This window comes from Pan troglodytes, chromosome 17 (assembly GCF_028858775.2).
Source record: "Pan troglodytes isolate AG18354 chromosome 17, NHGRI_mPanTro3-v2.0_pri, whole genome shotgun sequence".
NCBI classification, from domain to species: Eukaryota; Metazoa; Chordata; class Mammalia; order Primates; family Hominidae; genus Pan; species Pan troglodytes.
Window position 1 is genome coordinate 72,462,089 of NC_072415.2, and position 20,884 is coordinate 72,482,972.

A 20,884-nucleotide genomic window follows, 5' to 3' on the forward strand; every position below is an offset into this window, starting at 1 on the left:
TCTTTAGCTCATTTAATATTACAGCTCATGGGACAAGCATAGATTCAGAAGCATTAAATAATATTCTAGGTAAATTATCAGAAGTCAAGAAAGAGGAAAGCTAGAGTTCATGACACATATTAATTTACTTAGGGAATCTTCAAACATGAAAAAGAAGTAAAAATAAAGTGAACACCTATGTAGCTATCAACCAAGTTCAACAATTATCAACACCTGGCCATTCTTGTTTCTTCTGTGCTTCAACCTACTTTCCCTTCCATCCCCAGCGAATTATTTTAAAGAAAGTCTCAGCTCTTCCCCTAAGTGTTTCTGCTGGCAATACTAAGTGGTACAACCTGAGGTAATCTGTGAAAATGGTTTGCTATTCACTTGACCTGTAGAAGCCCACACAATCATACAAATCAAGAGGTTCAAATTTTCCTGTTCACTTTAAGAACACTCGTGAAACTGCCCAGGCCATCAAGGCTATGCATATACAAAAAGCCATGAAGTATCTGAAAGATGTCACTTTACAGAAACAGTGTGTACCATTCCAATGTTACGGTGGTGGAGTTGGTAGGTGTGCCCAGGCCAAGCAGTGGGGCTGGACACAAGGTGGTGACCCAAGAAGAGTGCTGAATTTTTGCTGCACATGTTTAAAAATGCAGAGAGCAATGCTGAACTTAAGGGTTTAGATGTAGATTCTCTGGTCATTGAGCATATCCAAGTGGACAAAGCATCTAAGATGTGCTGCCAGACCTACAGAGCTCATGGTTAGATTAAGCCATACGTGAGCATTCCCTGCCACATCGAGATGATCCTTACTGAAAAGGAACAAATTATTCCTAAACCAAAAGAAGAGGTTGCCCAGAAGAAAAAGATGTCCCAGAAGAAACTGAAGAAACAAAAACTTATGGCACAGGAGTAAATTCAGCATTAAAATAAATGCAGTTAAGGCCAGGCACAGTGGTTCACGCCCGTAATCCCAGCACTTTGGGAGGCTGAGGTGGGTGGATCACTTGAGGTCAGGAGTTTGAGACCAGCCTGGCCAACATGGTGAAACCCCTTCTCTATTAAAAATAAAAAAATTAGCTGGGCGTGGTGGTGCGTGCCTGTAGTCCCAGCTACTCAGGAGGCTGAGGCAGGAGAATCGCTTGAACCTGGGAGACAGAGGTTGCAACGAGCCGAGATCGCGCCACTGCACTCCAGCCGGAGTGACAGAGTGAGACTCTGTCTCAAGACAATAAATAAATAAATGCAATTAAAAGTTTTAAAAAGTCCCAGATATCACATAATTTTATCTTTTAAAAAGCCTTTAGTTTATATCACTAAAGATAAGGCCATTTTAAAACATACTATAGTATCATCACATCTAAAAATATTAATAATAATTCCTAGATACCATCAAATAAACAGAAAGTCTAGCTGTCATACCTGTACCCTCCTCTGTTGCCTCCCTCTCCCACAGTAATATTTTTTAGTTTTGATTTGTCCTTCAATTGTTTTTTTATGTAAGCAAATAAATATAGTAAATATTTGTTGTTTTTTCCTTCACAGAGAAGAGGTAACCCATTATACACATTTTCTGCATCTGGATTGCACTTAAAAATTATTCTCACTTGACACCAATACATAGAAAACTTTGTTCTTTTTTTCAGCTACATAGTACTCCAACATGTGAAGGTACTTTATTCAACCATTACTCTGTTGATGGACATTTGGGCTATTCCCAGTTTTTTGCACTTACTAGCAGTGTCATCATGAAAAGCCTTGTGTATATGAATTTCTTATTTTGAGAGCATCTTTGGAATAGATTCCTAGAAGTGGGATTGATGAGTCAAAAGGCAAATGCATATAATGTTGCTAGCTATTGTCAAACTCTCTTCTATAAAGATTATACCACTTAGTATTGCCAGCAGAAATGAGTATGGTGTCCTTCTTTATGATTTTTTTGGCCCTCTGAGAAATGAGAAGTAGTATCTCAGTGAGGTTTCAATTTCCTTTTTTTTTTTTTTTTTCTGTAATCTATATTTTGAGAACTTCATTCTAAGAGAACAAGACTCCTTTTGGACAGTAACACCACTGGAATTGTCAAAAAAGAAAAATCTTCCCTGGCTACATTATGTGTTGAATAAAGAAGTTTTTCTTGCAGATAGGCTTGAGTTGTCAAGTTTTCATTCAGAGCAGCTCAAGCATGGGGAGTTTATGAAAATGGAATCGTTGAAATTCATAGAACGAGAAGCCTCAAAGAGCTCTTTTTACCAGCATATTCCATTGAATACCTTTGGAGACATTCGTACCCATCAAATACTCAGAGCATACTTTTTGAGAAGATTAAACCTAACTTAGAAGTTGGAGGTTCTTGGCACAATAAAGAAAAGCAATGCTTAACCCTGAAAGATTAACTGGGGAAAAACATGATACCTTCAGTCAAAACTTTATGGAACTTTTATTTTAAAAAACTTCATTTCACCCTACCCATGACCAAGTACCCCCCAAGAAATGTTTATAACATATCATTTATATGAGCTGTTTGAATTTAAACACTGAATAAATGCTTGCAAAAGCATATATTTGTCCTAACTTCTATTTTATTTTTAAATCAACTTTGGCATTTTCGCACTGTAAAGTGAGTTTTTTATGTGAGGGCTTGCTTTACAGAAATTTCAATATCCCATGTTTACAAAGAAGCACTCACTGAGGATTCAATTCTCTTGCAATTAATTTTCCCAAGTTGCCAGCTAGCAGACTACCAATCTATGGAGCGTTCAACATTTAGGGATGAACTTTCATGGGCCCTGGGGATGCAAAGATTACTACTTTGTGGTTCCTCGGTAGAGGAGCTGAAAAGTAAACATGTAAATTAAAACAGCCTATGACATAGGACCAACCAGGGTGTGTTGTCATTGTTGACATGTATCTCTACCAGAAAAGTTCACTCTTCTTTATAAATGACAGCACTATTGAGCTGTTACCAACAGTAATTCACATGACCAATGGTGGACAACCAGGACTCCAAGATGGTGTCAGTTGCACCAGTGAAAGAGAGGAAAGTCATGGATGCCTAACTTGGGGAGCTGCCAAGCTGGCTATTGATGTGGGGTTTCACCCTGAAAGGCATGATTGGAGCATTTCAAAGAAGTTACTACCCGCATTAGAACAAGTGCCTCACAGGAAGGAAGGGAGCATTGCAGGGGTTTCTATAGCTGGCAGCTTACAGCTTTTCCTCTATGTTCTTTCTTACAAAGAGCTCAACTGTGAGCAACTCTGCAAGCATCACCTAAGAGGGGCCAGTGAAGGGTGCACTCTGCCCTTCTGACCATGACCTCCTTGGCCCATCACCCCTTTGTGAGAAACTCCATCACTGCTGAATCCTTTTATATCCTAATTGAGAACTAACGCCCAAACAGAAGATGACTGGTATGTGTAAAGAAATACAAATAATAAAATTCACATACCATATAATTCATCTCTTTAAAGTGCACAATTCAATGGGTTTTTTGTGTGTACATTCAGAGTTGTGCAACCATCACCACATTCAATTTTTAGAACAATTCATCACCCCCAAAAAGAAACTGTGCATCCACTCACAGTCACTCACTATTTCTTCCAACCTGCACCCCCCACCCCCAGCCCTGAGCGACCAGTAATCTTTGCATTCTCCCTAGATTTACCTATCTGGGATATTTCATACAATGAAATGAAAATGAAATCATACAGTATGCAGTCTTTGTGACTGTCCTCTTTCATAATGTTTTTGAGGTTTGTCAATGCTGTACTATGTATCAGTATTTAATTCCTTTTTCTTTCCAAATCATAGTCCATTGTGGATATACTATGTTTTCTGTTGCTTACTGTTTGATATGGTTTGGATTTTTGTCCCCACACAAATCTCATGTTGAATTGGAGGATGGGCCTGGTGGGAGGTGACTGGATCATGGGGGCAGATTTCCCCCATGTTGTTCTCATGACAGTGAGTGAGTTGTCACAAGATCTGATGGTTTAAAAGTGTGTGACATATTGCGGCACTATTCACAATAGCAAAGACTTGGAAACAACCCAAATGTCCATCAATGATAGACTGGATTAAGAAAATGTGGCACATATACACCATGGAATACTATGCAGTCATAAAAAAGGATGAGTTCATGTCCTTTGCAGGGACATGGATGCAGCTGGAAACCATCATTCTAAACAAACTATCACAAGGACAGAAAACCAAACACCGCATGTTCTCACTCATAGGTAGGAATTGAACAATGAGAACACTTGGATATAGGGCGGGGAACATCATACACCCGGGCCTGTCATGGGGTTGGGGGAGGGGGGAGGGATAGCATTAAGAGAAATACCTAACGTAAATGATGAGTTAATGGGTGCAGAAAACCAACATGGCGCATGTATACCTATGTAACAAACCTGCATGTTGTGCATATGTACCCTAGAACTTAAAGTATAATTAAAATATATATAAATAATAAATAAATAAATAAAAGTGTGCGACACTTCCACCTTTACTCTCTCTCTCTCCTGCTCCACCACAGTAAGATGCGCTTACTTCCCCTTTGCCTTCCATCATGAATGTAAATTTCGTAAGGCTTCCTGGTCTTGCTTCCTATTAAGCCTGTGGAACTGTGAGTCAATTAAACCTCTTTTCTTCATAAATTACCCAGTCTTAGGTAGTTCTTTACAGAAATGTGAAAACAGACTAATACCCTATTCTGTTATTAGGTGACACTAATATACAGTGAAATGCACACATGTGAAGCATGGCTATGCCACATTTTTGTTATCCATTCATCTGTTGGTGAACAATTGGGGTGTTTCTACTTTTTGACTGTTAGGAATAATGCTGCTGTGAACATTCATGTAGAAGCATTTGAGTGGATGTTTAGTGGAACTGCTGGGTTGAACAGGCTAACTCACGGAAGGAATGCATCATTGTATTCCTCTAACAAGCACAATAGTAGAAATTTAGTGAGTCATCAGCTTCTTGCTCAAAAGTGGCAACCAATCAATTTTCCTGCACTTTGGAATTGGGAGGGGCCTCTGCTGTTGGCTGGCCCATGTTCTTGGTCAGTTGACCATCCAGCCCATGGTTGTGGTGTGATATTATCCAATTCACATTTCTCCATCTCATTTATATGGCACCATGACAGAGCCTTTGCCAACATCCACACACATGAACTCCATGAATTCCCCCGATCTGCTAATCTAGTAGTAATCCAGAAAAAGAAAAAATGTGGTTAGTTTGGCATCACCTATTCTAAATGCTACTCATGACTAAGGCTGAAAAACTGACTGCTGAATGATAGGTACTAATCTTTAACCAGGAAGTAACACTAACTTGTTCATAATTCTTAGACTCCACATTTCCCTCTTTTAAAAAAAAAAAAAATCTTTACATCAGACCCTTTGGGTGTTTGTCATTTCTCTCTCATTGCCCTAATTGTTCAGCCATCACCCCGCAACAGCTCCCAGCCCCCTGCAATATGACTCATCTGAGCTCGAAGTTCTGTCTGCTCTATCTCACGCACTCAGGATGTTAAAGCTGTAGGCTCCTCCCTCTCTGGGTTTCATAGCTCTCTAAGTTTATTTTTATTATACGCTTCCTGGTAGAAAGATCATTTTCTGTGATACAGAAACAAAAGCGTTATTGAGCAGTTCTGAGTAGTTCTGCATTCTTCTTGGCAGATATTTACACTACAGTCTCCCTCAGGTCTACGAGTTGTCTTCCTTGTTCCCTGGCTCTGATAGATCAATAAAGCCTTCTGGGTTGGCCCCAGCATTTGTCTCAAGCCCTGATCTCTACAGTGTTTAGAACTTCCTCCTGTGGTTCTTAAAGGTCCAGGCCCTTCTTTTGAGAATGTCTTTGGATGGCTGGCTACAGGACCATTTACCTGTGGGAATTATCTTGGAATAATTTCTGGGTGGTGAAGGATTCTTTCTTCAGGGTTTCCAAGGATTGGCTAGCTGCTCTCCTTCTGAGCCACCACCACCCGCTTTCCCCCAGACTTTCCTCTCCCACATGGGCACTGCAGGAAGGGACCCAGCTGTCCATCTCTCTTGCTCTACTCCAACCCTTAATAAGGCTGGAAATACTTTGGAAGTCATCAAGGCAATTTTGTGCTGGACAGGGCAAGAAAACAAACAAACAGGGGATTAAAGATAATGGAAAATGATAAGAAAGCTTTAACATCTGTAAGAGTCATTCCTGAAACCTACTGTGACAGATTAACTCTAGATTGGCTCTTTCTCAATCATCCCGTAGAATCGGAAAGTCAGTTCTCCCAATCTGGGTAGCTCCATGTTTGTTTGTAGGGTCATTCATGAGTTTTCCTATCTCCCCTCTCCTTCTTCTTATCTATGTCTTTCTGGCTTAGATGAAAAATGTAAATAGTAGAGTACTTGGCCTACAAATCAGAAATCCCCTCCAGCTCCCATACCTTCTTTCTTCACCTACTGTAGTTACTTTAATCACTAGGTCCCTCCTCCCATCTTGCCTGCATATGACTTATCTGAGAGCTCACTGAGCAGCCATGCTGATATTTACCAATGCCAGCTCTCACCAGGATCATTTGGAATCCTATTAACACTCCAACACACGCACACACACACGAGTCAATTCTTGCTATTCCCAGTGGCTATGGTCTACAAAGTCACCCTGAAGACTTAATTGGCCAATACTGAACCACTGCTCTTAGGGGAAATAGAGGCTTAAGTTCCTGTGAGCTTTCGGTCACATTTCTTTCATCAACTGGTCAATACATAACTTTGTTTTATGTGTTCTCTGTTTAAAGAATGCTTATTTAATATATATTGTTGATTAACATTGAACTCATAGCCAACAGCACCATAACTCTTGCCTGAATGAAGCTTTGCTAACACATGTATTTTCTCCATCAGGCATATCACAGCCTTCTTACACTTAGAAACTCTAAACAGCACTTCAGCAGTATGTGTGCAGGCCATTTTAAACAGAAAAATCACCAACAAAAAGTACAAAAATGTGAAAAATGTGGTATTTCATAGGCCAGGAGAAAGACACCTGTTTATAGTACAAGAGCTGAGACAAGAAGGCAGAGTGTCTCACCTTGTGTGACCTCCGCTGGGAACGTGCATTTTGGGTGACTCAATTTTCTTGGCCACTTCTGTGTGTTGCAGATGACCATAAAAGTGCCACAAGTATTAATTTTGGGGTTACAAATAGATTTTAGTGAGCAGGCAAGTTCACAAATTCAAAATCTGCAAATGATGAGGATTGACTCTACACACACACACACACACACACAAATATATCTACCCAGGAAAGTTATCTTTTGTTTGCAATGCACCCATTATTGCACAAGCCATGATATGAACTGGGGCCTGTGGCATATGGTTCACCAGTGTACGTACCATACCTACCATATGGCCTGACCTTGGAGGCCCTTAATAAATACTTGTTAGATAAGTTAATGAAGGACTGAAGGTCCAATAAAGTCAATTACACACACACACGCATGCACACACACACACACACGCAGACACACAAAGAGTATATGCCGTCTACCATTTACTCCAGGAACATAGTCTGTACAGATTAGATAATCTTATAATAGCCACTACGTCCATTTGAAAGATGCCCATCACATCTTCACCTTTATTAGGCATAGAATTTTTATTATGGTGATCATTACATTGGTGTAGCTCTTTATGGTTCAAAAACCACCTTCATGTAGTTTCCAAGCCTATAGTGCTATTGTATATAAGTGTTCATTCAACCATCATCTAGAATCACTGGATTTTTTAAAAATTTTGATAAAGCCTAGAGAAACACTAAAATAAACAGATTAGTCCATATACCCAGTTCTGTGTGTTTTGACCCATTAGTAATCTGACTCTGCTTCTATATCCATTTGGACTTTGGGGGGCCCAAAGAGGGGAGATGAGTTCACTAACATATTCGGTTAAGAGTTCAAGATCACTTGGAGAGAAAATAGGCATATCTCCACCTAGTGGTCAATAGCAAAATGTGGGGCCATGGAAATGGGTTTGGACCCTTAATTGCTGGTTTATGCACCTAAATCTGGGCTGCTTTTCTTGTGAGTCAAAGCTTGGCAAGAGAAAAAAGAACTAGATTGGTCAGGGAAAATCCGCCAATGGAAAACATTCTATGAAGGTGGTCTAATGTGAGCTTTGGAATCGTAAACTTGGATTTAAATTCCGGCTCCACCACTAAAAAGCTACGTGATTTAGAACAAGATGCTTCGTTATTGAAGTCTTAGCTTTTTTATCTGTAATAGGAATAATAATAATACAGCATAAGTTTATTTTAAGGATGAAATAAAATAATGCATAGAAGCTAGCATAGTGTCTGGCACATAGGGGGCAGGCAATACATGATAGGTATTATTACATCTGTTTGAAAAAAAGGCGCAAAGTATTTTCTCTAAGGTAGAACTTAATTGATGCATACATGCATGTGTTATCAGCACAGGGGCAACATGCATTGAAAAGCATATGGAATCAGAGTGTTTAGTACATGCTTTAGTGCAATAGGATTTATTTTATTACCTGTTGAATAAATAATGTGTTGTAAACAAGGAGATGTCCTGGATAAAGCAACTCAGAGGAAAATTCCTACATATTTCAGATTGACCTTCCATTTCAATGGAAATGCACAGATAGTGGCAAGCAGGTCATGGTTATTTCCTGTATGCCCACTACAAATAAAAGGCAGTGAGTTCTTGACAAATATAAAGTGGAAGGTGTTCCAAATAAATAATGGACCTTTATTGCCTTTCTAAGGAAAAGTCACATCTTTAAAACATATTTCTAATCCCATTCAGATAATATTCAGTATAAGATATCATGGTCTCGTCTGGTGTTGTCCACGTAGCTTCATATAATGGAGATTCGGGTCAATGGGAGGCAGGAACTCAGGGAAATGGAAAACTGCAGGACTGGGGATTCCCTACTGTGATCTCCTCTCCCACACCCTGTAACTGGTGTGAGCTTGTAGTTTATTTTTTTTCTTGCCTGCTATTTCTTGTGGGTTGAATGCACCCCTCCAAAAGATATGTTGAAGTCTGAATCCCTAGTACCTGTCCTAGTACCTATGAATGTGACCTTCTTTGGAAGTAGGATCTTTGCAGGTGGAATCAAGACATAAATTAAGATGAGATCATCTGAAGTAGGCTGGGCCCCAACCCAATATGACTGGTGTCCTATAATAAGAGTAGAGACAAGAGCGCCATGTGAAGACAAGACACGCACAGAGGGAAGATGATATGAAGACAGAGAACACCGTGTGACGACGGAGGCATCTACAAGCCAAGGACTGCCCACAACACAGAAACTAGGAGAAAGTCCAGGAACAGATTCTCCCCAAAGAACATGGCCCTGCTGACACCTTGATTTCAGACTTCTGGCCCCTCAGAAATATGAGAGAATAAATTTCTAGGTCGGGCACGGTGGCTAATGCCTTCGTGATCCCAGCACTTCGGTAGGCTGAGGCAGGTGGATCACCTGAGGTCAGGAGTTCAAGACTAGCCTGGCCAACATGGTAAAACCCTGTCTGTACTAAAAATACAAAAATTAGCCAGGCGTGGTGGCGCGTGCCTGTAATCCCAGCTACTCGGGAGGCTGAGGCAGGAGAATCACTTGAACCCGGGAGGCGGACAGTGCAGTGAGCTGAGATCATGCCACTGCACTCCAGCCTAGGCGACAGAGCAAGATTCCATCTCTAAAACATTAAAAAAAAAAAAAAAAGAAAAAAAGAAATTCTCCCCAAAGAACATGGCCCTGCTGACACCTCAATTTCAGACTTCTGGTGCCCCAGAACTATGAGAGAATAAATTTCTATTGTTTCAAGCCACCCAGTTTGTGGTGCTGTGCTGTGGCACTCTAGGAAAAGAATCCACTCTTCCAGCAGAGAGAAGTTACAGCGTGCTTGGGGGGCTGAATGTTGATCTGAGCAGTGTTTAATTTCCTGGAATTCTCACCATATAAAAGTATAGCAGGCTGCCTCTACACAAGAGGGGTGAGGGGATTGACACCATCTGTGTTCGGGCCACACTGAGTAACAGGTGAAGAGGAAAAAATGAAAACATTTAGGATCTCTGCAATGCTGGTCCCACCTGGGTGGGAAAAACCAGGATTTTCCTCTCTCCAGGGCTGAGAGCCAGTTTCTGAAGCCTGCTTCTGTCTTCAGGGAGAGGACATTCATGTAATCTGCCAATGCCGGTTTTTTTTTTTTTTCTTTTTACAGAAACTTCCAGGACACGTGCCTTCCTCTCTCCCCTCCTTCCCTGCTGTTTTCCCAGCTGCCAGGAACTCCACCTCCGTGTCCACTCTCTTCTCTCCAGTCAAGAGTAAACGAAACTCAAGTTATTGGGCTTTGAAATATCCTAGCTCAATTCACGTGCGTCCTGTTTAAATCCGTGGTGTGTTACCTCGGCTTATTCGGATTTAGGAAATGCTCCATCATCCTGTTGACTCAGCGCCTAAAATAAGAGGCAGATGCCAGGCCACTTACGCAAAAGGGACTCCCTTGGCAGCATCCTGCTTGTAGTTAAGAATGATCCCACTAGATGGAGCTCCACTTAAGGTCCGACCGGAGGTTCTTGCACTTTCCTCTTAGTATCCAGCAATTACAGGAGCAAAATCCCAGAATGAGCAAGAAGCCCAAGAAGGCAGATTTAGAAGACAATGATACTTACCCTTCGCGTTTGACTTAATTTTCAGATTAGACAGAACTTCCTACTGCTTCCCTTATTAATAAGATCATCCACGATCAAATTCCTTCTACCTCCCTCCCTCAAGGTACAAAATGAGCTTGCAATAAACACATGACCAAATTGTAAAAGTGCATGGCAACAGGTGAGAAAATGCTTATTTGGAGGCTCTCAGGGCTTTGAGGCTGAATAGAGGAGGTAACTGTCAATCGAAGTTAGTTTGGTCCTCAGCACAGCCAGTGATCAGGCGGGCAGAGAAGGCATTGCAGCCTGGCACTGGCTGGACAGTCTGTGCCAGTTAACAGCCTCAAAGAGTGGCCAGCTGAGAAGGACAGGATGATTTTGACACCATGACGGGATCAAGTGCATTTCCAGTTGAAATACTCAAGACAGAAGAAAGAAGAAAAAACCTGAACCAACTTTTCCCATCAAAATCACTGTGTTTAAATATGGGGGCAAAACCGTAGGGGGCTCAACGGTAATAAAACTCTGAGAGGTGCTCTCAGGCTGCCCTTGCTTTATGCCTTAAAAGAGACTTCCAGTTTGTATTGTCTATAGAAGACTTTACTTTTTGTAAGTGACAAAGTTTCTGTTAAACACCAGCTTCATGCCATCCTCCTGATTCTCATTTTCATCAACTGTAAATTGGAGAAATATAGTTCTTTCCTTGTGGTGCTATGGTGAGGCTTGAAAATAAAATGTGAAACTTCCTAGCAAAAGATGTGGCACATAGTAGATTCTCAGTAAAGAACTCTGTCTCCACTTCTTGCTGCTATTCTAGGAAGTTTGGAGGACTTCCTCCAAGATGTTGTTGTAATTATTACACACGAATCACCAAAGCACACTTGCTAAATACCTTGGTATAGATTTATGCCAGAGGCACAACTATGGCAAGTGCTCTCATCACCATTTTCACCGTCTTCAAAACTGATTACAGGCAAGACGTAGTGGCTCATGCCTGTAATCCCAACGCTTTGGGAGGCCAAAGCAGGAGGAGTGCTTAAGGCTGAGTTTGAGACCAGCCTGGGCAACATACTGAGATCCTATCTCTACAAACATAAAAAAAAATTAGCTGGGAGTGGTGGCACATACTGATGGTCCCAGCTACTCAAAAGGCTGAGGTGGGAGGATCGCTTGAGCCCAGGAGTTTGAGTCTACAGTGAGTTATGATTGTGTTACTGCACTCCAGCGTGGGTGACACAGCGAGACCCTGTCTCTTAGAAGAAAAAGTTGATAATTGACTCAGGAATGGTGGAAAAGGGAACATGGGGGCTCCTTTTGCCCTCTGATTTGCCTATTGAGTGGTTCTGGGAAAGGACACAAAAAAACAGAGCCAAGTGTGCTAACTTCCCCAAAATAACCTGGGCCCTTCAGCCTTAGAGGGGGGCTGCAATTTCGGAGCCATCCAAATGGAATTGTGAAATGGATGAGTCTGATACTGAGTGTTTTCAATCTCCCTATCTGTGTCTCCTTCTTTCTTCTCTCATCTAAGTTGCAGGCCACCATTTTTTTTTCCTTTTTTCCTATTAAAACTTGATCTCAGGAAAATAAAAATTGATTATCACTAACTTTAAGGAAGGAGACATTGGTGCACCATTCTCTCTATATTTACATGATTCTTCCTCAATTATTCATTACCAAGAAGATGGCAGAAGTGTTTAGAAAGGCAGTGATCTTCTTTGCCCCTGAAATCATCCCAGAGGACAACTCTGCCCTTCACTTTATCTACCCTAAAAGTTGAGACAATTGATGTTCTTGGAACCATGGATCCCACTCAGGAAGTCCCCCGACCCTGGAGCACTCACGTCTGAGAAGGACTTAAAAGTGATTCAGTGAATTCAAAAATACCACTGTGGTGGAGACAAAGTGCAGACGATCCGGTCCCCCATTATGATGGTCCGATACAATTTTTTGATGTTACCATAGATTTATTGGAGTGTTAAATGCATTTTCAACTTATGATATTTTTGACTTACAAAATTTTTGACTGAATTACCAGGGAGCTATCAAGGACATAACCCCATTATAAGTTGAGGAGTGTCTATAATCAACGAGGCTTCCAAGATTCTGCCTCCAGGAGAGACATGTGGGTAGGAAGGGTTGAGGACCACTGTTAACTGACTTGTACCTCGTACATCCCAGAGTCTTAGGACAAAGACATTCTGATTGGTCTTTCAACATCGTGGCTATCAAGTTCATTCCAGAGAGTGACTCTCCAGAATTATGGAGTTATAATGACCATCCGTGTTGGTTGAGATGGAAGTTCATATACAGAGTCTCAAGAAGCAGAGACACATAGTTGAAGAGTCCTATAATAGTACCCTTTATTTGTCACCTCTCAGGTACCAGCTCATATTCTGTTGGTTACCCATGTATCTGAGACCCGTGTATCTGAGGCTATGAGTTTGGCTTCAGTTGCAGAGACTGTCACCTCACATATACACAATGACTCTGTTTTGCTCTATTCCCATGCCTTTTCTTTTAAGCCCTGGGGCTTCCTTGTTACTGCTGAGATGCCATGCAATGCTCTTGGCACCTGTATATATGCAAAGCATAGTATCAGGGAGTTAAGACCCATGAGGCAAACTTTTGACCAATTGGCAACAAAATCAGCAGCTAAATACTTCTCCCTTCTTCTTTCCCTCTGAATGGACTATGCTAAGACACTGTCACTCATGTAGCCTTTTGGAAGACATCATGCTAACCTTAAGCAATCAATGCCCTTGGTACAAAGTGGCGCCCATCTTAGTAACACATTCTCTTGAATCTTGACTGACTCTTTTTCTTACTTACTCTCTTTTTCTCACGTTTTCTTTGCTTTTTCTATACACCTTGCTACAGTCTGAATGTTTGTGTCCTCCTCAAAATTAATATGTTGAAATCCTATCCCCAAAAGCAATGGTGTTATGAGGTGAGGCCTCTTGGGAGGTTCAGAGGTCATAAGGACTCTGCGCTCATGGGATTAATGTCCTTATAAAATAGGCCCAAGGGAGCTTGTTCGCCTCTTCTATCATGTGAGAACACAGCTCAAAGATGCCATCTATGAACAAGAAAGTGGGCCCCCACCAGACACCAAATCTGCCAGCACCTTGATCTTGGACTTCCCAGCCTCTAGAATGGTGAGAACTAAATTTTTGCTGTTTATAAGCTACCCAGTTTATGGTACTTTGTTACTGCAGACCAAATGAACTAAGACACTCCTCAAAAACCATATTCACACATGAATTTTGCCTCAGGCTCAGTTTATAGAAACTCAGGCTAGGATAACTATTCCTGTGGAGCAGAGTCAGAATTTTATATTGCTGTAAAAGATAAACAGTGCTTTCTCAGGACAGCTTGAGACTCCTGTAACCCAATTTACCCAGTCAGTCTGTCAATCATCCTCCTCAGTCCCTGATGGGATTGATGTGATCTGCCTGTACTTCTGCCAGAAGAAAATTCAATACTTTCTGGGAGATCATAAAAACACCCTAAACCTCTTCAATTTACATACCATGTGTAGACAGTTTTTAATCCAAAATTATCAGGTCTGTCAGATCACAAAACCAAATAACCAAAGCCAAGAGAAAAAGCAGACAGAAGAAACAGACCTATAGGTGATCCAAATATTGGAATTATCATACACGGACTTTAAAGTTTCCATTTGAAAATCTGTTTTCTTGATATAGATTTTCTATATATTCAAGAAAATAGATTTTCAAATGGGAACTTTCATCAGAAAACTGGAATCTATGTTTTTAAAAAGCATGAAGTAAAATCTCAGAACTAAAAACTGAAACAACTGAAATTAAAAGTTTAATGCAAGAAGTTTATAAAACAATAGCAATGGCAGAAGAGAGTTAGTGTAGTGGAAAATAGGTCAGGAGAAAAGTATCAATTCTGAAGCACAGGATTAAAAGGATTTAAAAAACACAGAAAAGAGCATACTTGACACATGGGACATGGTGAAAAGGTTTAATACATGTCATGAAAGTCTCAGAGAGACAGAAAAGAGAGAAGGGGGCACATGAAATATTTGATGAGTTACTGTCTGAAATCTTTCAAAAAATGAAAAAACATTAAGCTACAGGTTTGAAAATCTCTAAAAACTCCAAGTAGGATAAATTCAAAGAAAACCATACCTTGAGCACTTTAAAGGTGGCTGGTACAACTAAGGAAATGAGGTTTTAATTGTATTTTATTTAAATTAATTTAGATTTAAATAGTCATATACAGCTAGTAGCTACTTATTGGACTGTGAAAGCCTAGGACAGTTGCTAAAAGAACAAAGGAAGGGGCTGGGCACAGTGTCTCACGCCTGTAATCACAACACTTTGGGAGGCTGAGGCGGGGGGATCACGAGGTCAGGAGCTCGAGACCAGCCTGGCCAACATGGTGAAACCCCGTCTCTACTAAAAATACAAAAATTAGCCGAGCACGGTGCCAGGCGCCTGTAATCCCAGCCATTCGGGAGGCTGAGGCAGGAGAATCTCTTGAAACCGTAAGGCGGAGGTTGCAGTGAGCCGAAATTGCGCCACTGCACTCCAGCCTGGACGAAAGAGCAAAACTCCATCTCAAAAAAAAGAAAAAAAGAGTAAAGGAAGGATATAGAACAAAGAAAACTCAAGCTGGAGAAATATAAGCACTAAAGTTTCTAATGATATTCATGTCCAAGTTGAGTCATACACAGCATATATTGTTGACATCTTTTATAAGAGCCAGGTCTTATGGTTTTTTTAGGTTTCTGGTCTGTATCCTCTTTAGTGACCATTGCCCAGTATTGAATAGCTACAGAAAATTCACAGCTTAGCTCTGACCAGCTTTTAGGGGACGTGCCTTCCCCATAGGAAAGACACCATTTCTGAATAATCACATTTGCAAACCTGGATTTACCTCGACCTAATCGTGATTTTGTCCTTCTTCCTCCAGCCTTGAGGCTTGAAGTGTAGTCTGCTGTGTCCCCAAATCCACCCAAGATTGATGCTTCTAATCCAGGGTGCAAACACCTTCTACAGTTGCCCTAGCAAAGCCCCAAGAGTTAGGACTATACTCTTAGAGCTTCCTGAGTGCTTTCAGGAAAATTCACAAGGAATGCCAATCTGCAGAAACAATTAATTTTGTCAAAATCTTCCAATATGAGTCCATCCATTTTCTCTAACCCAGAGGACAGAACAGTCTCTCCATTCTGAATAAAAGAGGCCTGATTTAGATGTTCCTCCAGGTCAAGGGAAGCTGGACTTACTTTCTTCCAAAAAAGGTGGAAGAGGAAGAGAACTAACAATGGTGTTTAATCTTCTGTGTCCTTGGTATGTCATCACATGACATACAGGTATCCACAGCTCAAGGAGTTTTCACTTCTGTTCTCTACACCTCTAGAAAGTTATAGCAAAGCAAGGAAAAGCAGGACAGGGGCACTGAAATGAACAGAGATAGAGGAATTTTGTAGGAGAGTTTTCAGAGGTAAAGACTTGAAAGGCTTATACTTGAAGTTTGCAAATCCATGAAAATTATGATTAATTTTGAAAATCAAGGACTGTTTGTTTTACCAAATTTCAGGCTATCAGATGCAGAGAGTAATCTCTGAGAGTACAAAGAATGTAGTTTGGGGCAAATAAGAGTGAGTCCTCTTGCATTAAAATGAGTCCATTGATTACTATTTTTTAAAAATTCTAGGCCGGGCGTGGTGGCTCACCCCTCTAATCCCAGCACTTTGGGAGGCCGAGGTGGGCGGATCATGAGGTCAGGAGATCGAGACCATCCTGGCTAACACGGTGAAACCCCGTCTCCACTAAAAATACAAAAAATTAGCCGGGCGTGGTGGCAGGCACCTGTAGTCCCAGCTACTTGGGAAGCTGAGGCAGGAGAATGGTGTGAACCCGGGAGGCGGAGCTTGCAGTAGCCAAGATCGCACCACTGCACCCCAGCCTGGGTGGCAGAGTGAGACTCTGTCTCAAAATAAATAAACAAATAATAAATAAATAAATAAATAAAAATTCTAGTATGTGGTAGGAATTCAAACAAATAAAGAAGCTCAAGAAAGGTTAAACTGCAATTAAAAATAACAGGTCCTTAGCTGGCCATTAAAAGATGTAAGAGATCGTGGGCGTTGGGGCAGCCCAGGGAAGTGCCATGGATGCAGGGCTTTGGGCCAGGACAGAAACTGCTCCCCTTTGGGGTCAGTTGAAGCAGGGATCTGGTCATCAACTCTCAGTCCTTATGTATGAGGCTTCCCGGGCAAGTCCTGCCCTGGTTTACCCCATTCTCCTGGAGGCTACTGGAAGCATGAATCTTGTTTCCAGAGCACCAGGGTGGAGGTTTGGAACAACTGGGTACTTGCTATTGAAATTCCTGAAAAATGGCAGCAAATACCCATAAATAAATGTTAGGAATTAAATACAGAATGCTTGGCATTTCATATATTTTTAAAACATTGTTTACCAATTTCTTTCCTCCTTGCCAGTTGTTAGAGTTGCCAAACAGCTCTTTAAGGTTTGGCCTACACCCCACCTCTCAAATTATGACCCTGGCTCAAGAAAAACATTATCTGGATCCAAACTAGCCAACGGTATATGTTTGCTTAAATAACCAGATTTTATTCCACACCTGTGTCAAGCATGCAAGGAATGGGTGGCCTTAGGCTATAGGACACAGATTTGGCTTTGACAGCTGAGAGGTCAAAACAGGGAGAGCAAACCCAGAGCTCCACTGACCGGCTTTCCCTGATCCCCTCTTCATAGCAAGCTTTGCCAATTGATCTGAGCCCTTCTTCTCATGGGGCAGAAACAAAGTCTCACAATCTTCAGTGCAACTATCTAAGAATGGCACGTTTAGAGTGGGCACCAAAATGAAACTCTGATTATACCTTAATGTGGGTCCCTAGTGGGAAGGCCAAAGCCTTATGCCAATTGCTAAATTCTTTGACGGTGCAGGATAGCTCTTTCCAATGAGACAACTGGTTGCCCTTAAAATACCTTGCAACTCCATTATCGACTGGTACCAGAAATTTGGTCATCAGAACATCTACTCCAAGAGTGCATAGTCTTGGTCCTTGTAGGGAAGAAACTTGGAAGTCCTGTACGTGTGTTTACTCATGTAACTCTCATAACCTGCTATCATCCACATTTTATTTTATTATTTTATTTTATTTTGAGACAAATTCTTACTCTGTCACCTAGGCTGGAGTGCAGTGGCGCAATCTCAGCTCACTGCAACCTCTGCCTCCCGGGTTCAAGTGATTCTCCCACTTCAGCCTCCTGAGTAGCTGGGATTACAGGTGCCCATCACCATGCCTGGCTAATTTTTTTTGTATTTTTAGTAGAGACAGGGTTTCACCATGTTGGCCAGGCTGGTCTCAAACTCCTGACCTCAAGTGATCTGACTGCCTCAGCCTCCCAAAATGCTAGGATTACAGGCATAAGCCACTACGCCCGGCCTATAAACCACATTTTACAGATGGAAACATTGAAGCTCAGAATGAATTGCCTTAGATCATACAGCCAGTAAGTGACAGAGCCAGAATGAACAACACTAGAGTCATTGCACCCCCAAAAGCCTTGCTTTCTCCACATATCACACAGCCGCTAAGTGTGAAGATTTGATACGGAGCCAGGGGAAGAGAGCCTGGGAGGCAGCAGGAATTAAGTTCCTTCTTCTCAGAGAGAAGAGGCCCATAGGAAGCCTGTAAAGATAAATTGCCCAGATTCCACAGTCCTGCCTAGGGCTGGACTTGGGTGAAAACAAGAGAGCATCAAAGTAGAAGCTGACCTTTCCACAAGAATCAAGGTACTTATGTCCATTGGGATTCAGCAAATTGCCTTTGGTCAGCCAAGAAGAGAAGCAGGTGGCAAATATCTGCCATGTGATAAAGGTAACCGTAGGAATGTAGGTACCGATGTTGGTGCTTGTTTTAATACCAAATTATATCTTCTTCTTCTCTTGATAGACATGAGTGTCACCTTTAACTGGCAAATCCCCCCAGAATGCTGGGCCTGCTCTAGCAGTGGGCCTAGTGTATTTGACACCTGCAGTAGATCGTCTTTAACAATGCCTCTACCATATGACAAAATTAGTTTTAATGATAATCACAAAATTAAACAAATAATGATAATGGCAGGGAAAGAAATGCAGACAATGAAATTTCTTTTCTTTTCTTTTTTTAATTAAAGACAATTTTTTTGGCCAGGCACGGTGGTTCACACTTGTAATCCCAGCACTTTGGGAGGCCGAGGCACATGGATCATTTGAGGTCAGGAGTTCGAGTACAGCCTGGCCAACATGGCGAAACCCCATCTCTACTAAAAATACACACACACACAAAAATTAGCCGGGTATGGTGGCGTGTGCCTGTAGTCCCAGCTACTCAGGAGTCAGGAGCATCGCTTAAGCCTGGGAAGCGGAGGTTGCAGTGAGCCGAGGTCGTGCCACTGCACTCCAGCCTGGGCAACAGAGCAAGACCCTGTCTCAAAAAAACTTTTTGCCACCATGCCTGCCTTTGTTTTTTTTCCTTTTTTGGTGGAGATGGGGTCTCACTATGTTGCTCAGGCTGGTATCAAAATCCTGGGCTCAAGCAATCCTCCTGCCTTGGCATTCCAGTGCTGAGATTACAGGTGTGAGCCACTACGCCCAGCCCCAGTTTTTCTTTTATTAAACTTCACATATATAATCATGGCAGATAAATAAATACTACATTGCCAAAAAAGGAAAAAAAGTAAATACTTTTAAATTCTGGTCTTTTTCTGAGAAAAGGGGAAGAACTTTTACCTCCATATTGCTAATGCATGGGACATTATAGTTTTTGGTTCTGAGACTTCTGCAAATTTGTCAATGATTTAATCAAAGTTGATTTTCCTTGCAGAGCCACATTTAATATGCAATGTAGCCAGGTTTATTATTCTATCTTCACTCACTGTTGGCAGAGGGATACTTTGGACTCATTTTAATTTCTGAAGTTTTCTTTCCCTCATAGCCAAAAGCATACAAGAAGTTCAGAAAAGCCGTAAACATAAGGATAAATTTGCAGATTCCATTGCACAACAAATTCCAGAAATGGCAATACACTTCATGTCTTTGTTTCTTCAGGATGGATTATTGTAGCAGCTTTCAAATGTCTCCACAGTTGAACATTTTTCGCTAAGAAAACCATCACCGGGAAATGTATTATACGTTTCTATTATACTTGGTTTTCAAGTTTTCTGCAAAAATCAGGGAAAGCAGCTGAATGACAGCAAGCAGGGACTTACTTAAACCATTGTGTTCTGTCCAGCTCCTGGTAAAATTGACTGAGGTGTCCAAACACTGCCTCTGAAACTTCTTCTGGCAATTTAAGACTGGCACCTTGGATCATTTCATCCAACACTTCTTCTTTGACTGTTGATTCTCTTTTCTATGTAACTGTCCATTTCTCCCTGACAATCACCTTTTCTTCTGGTGGAGGTAACAGCCCCCTCTCCACATTTCTCCGTGCTGATCTGCAAGGAACAATTTTAAAAAGCTTGGTGTACCTGTTCAAGGTGCATTCTGACAGTCTGAATATATTTTTGCCTGGTTGCAGAGGTTGCAGAGAATGACAGAATTGAAGTCATTCAAGTTCCTTGTCTCTGTCTACAATCACTCCCATTGTCTACTTCTCATCCACTGTTTGGAACAGACACGTGTAGCGGAGTGCTTGTGAATTGACAGCCAAATTAACTTCCATGTGGAATACAATGTTTACTAAAGGATAAACAGTAAAAATGTGCTAATTTAAGAGGAAGCTATACTATTAAACTCAACAGTAACCACAGCTGTTTAGAACTTAGACCAACAAAAGATGATTGGAGGAGGAGTACTGTGTCCCTAACATTATATAGAATTGCCAACACGTAGAGCCGTGCTTAGATAGTTTTATTAGTGTTGTTAAATTCTCTGCAGACAATGTCCCCCGTCATTGCCTGCACCAGGGCAGACTGTCCACTGCCCTCCCTTGCTATACCATAGATCTTAATCTACTGCAGCCTTTAACCAGAAAATTCACTGGCCTCCCGTGCACAGCTTAGATCTCGGGAACATCCAACCCTTCTGACTATCATAAGAATTCTTACTGATTTCATTATTGACTGGATTAAATAGATTTAAAAAACAGAAATCTCACAGGTTTTTTCCTCCTGCTCAAGTGACAACCCCTTTCGCTACGAAGGAACCCACCAGTAACACATCCCTGTCATCTCTCA

The 20,884-nt window shown here is 41.4% G+C and overlaps 1 pseudogene; it reads left to right on the forward strand.

The window, feature by feature from the left end:
* Positions 1–271: 271 nt before the first annotated feature.
* On the forward strand, positions 272–907 carry LOC107969410 (large ribosomal subunit protein uL22-like; annotated as a pseudogene).
* The last annotated feature ends 19,977 nt before the right edge of the window (positions 908–20,884 follow it).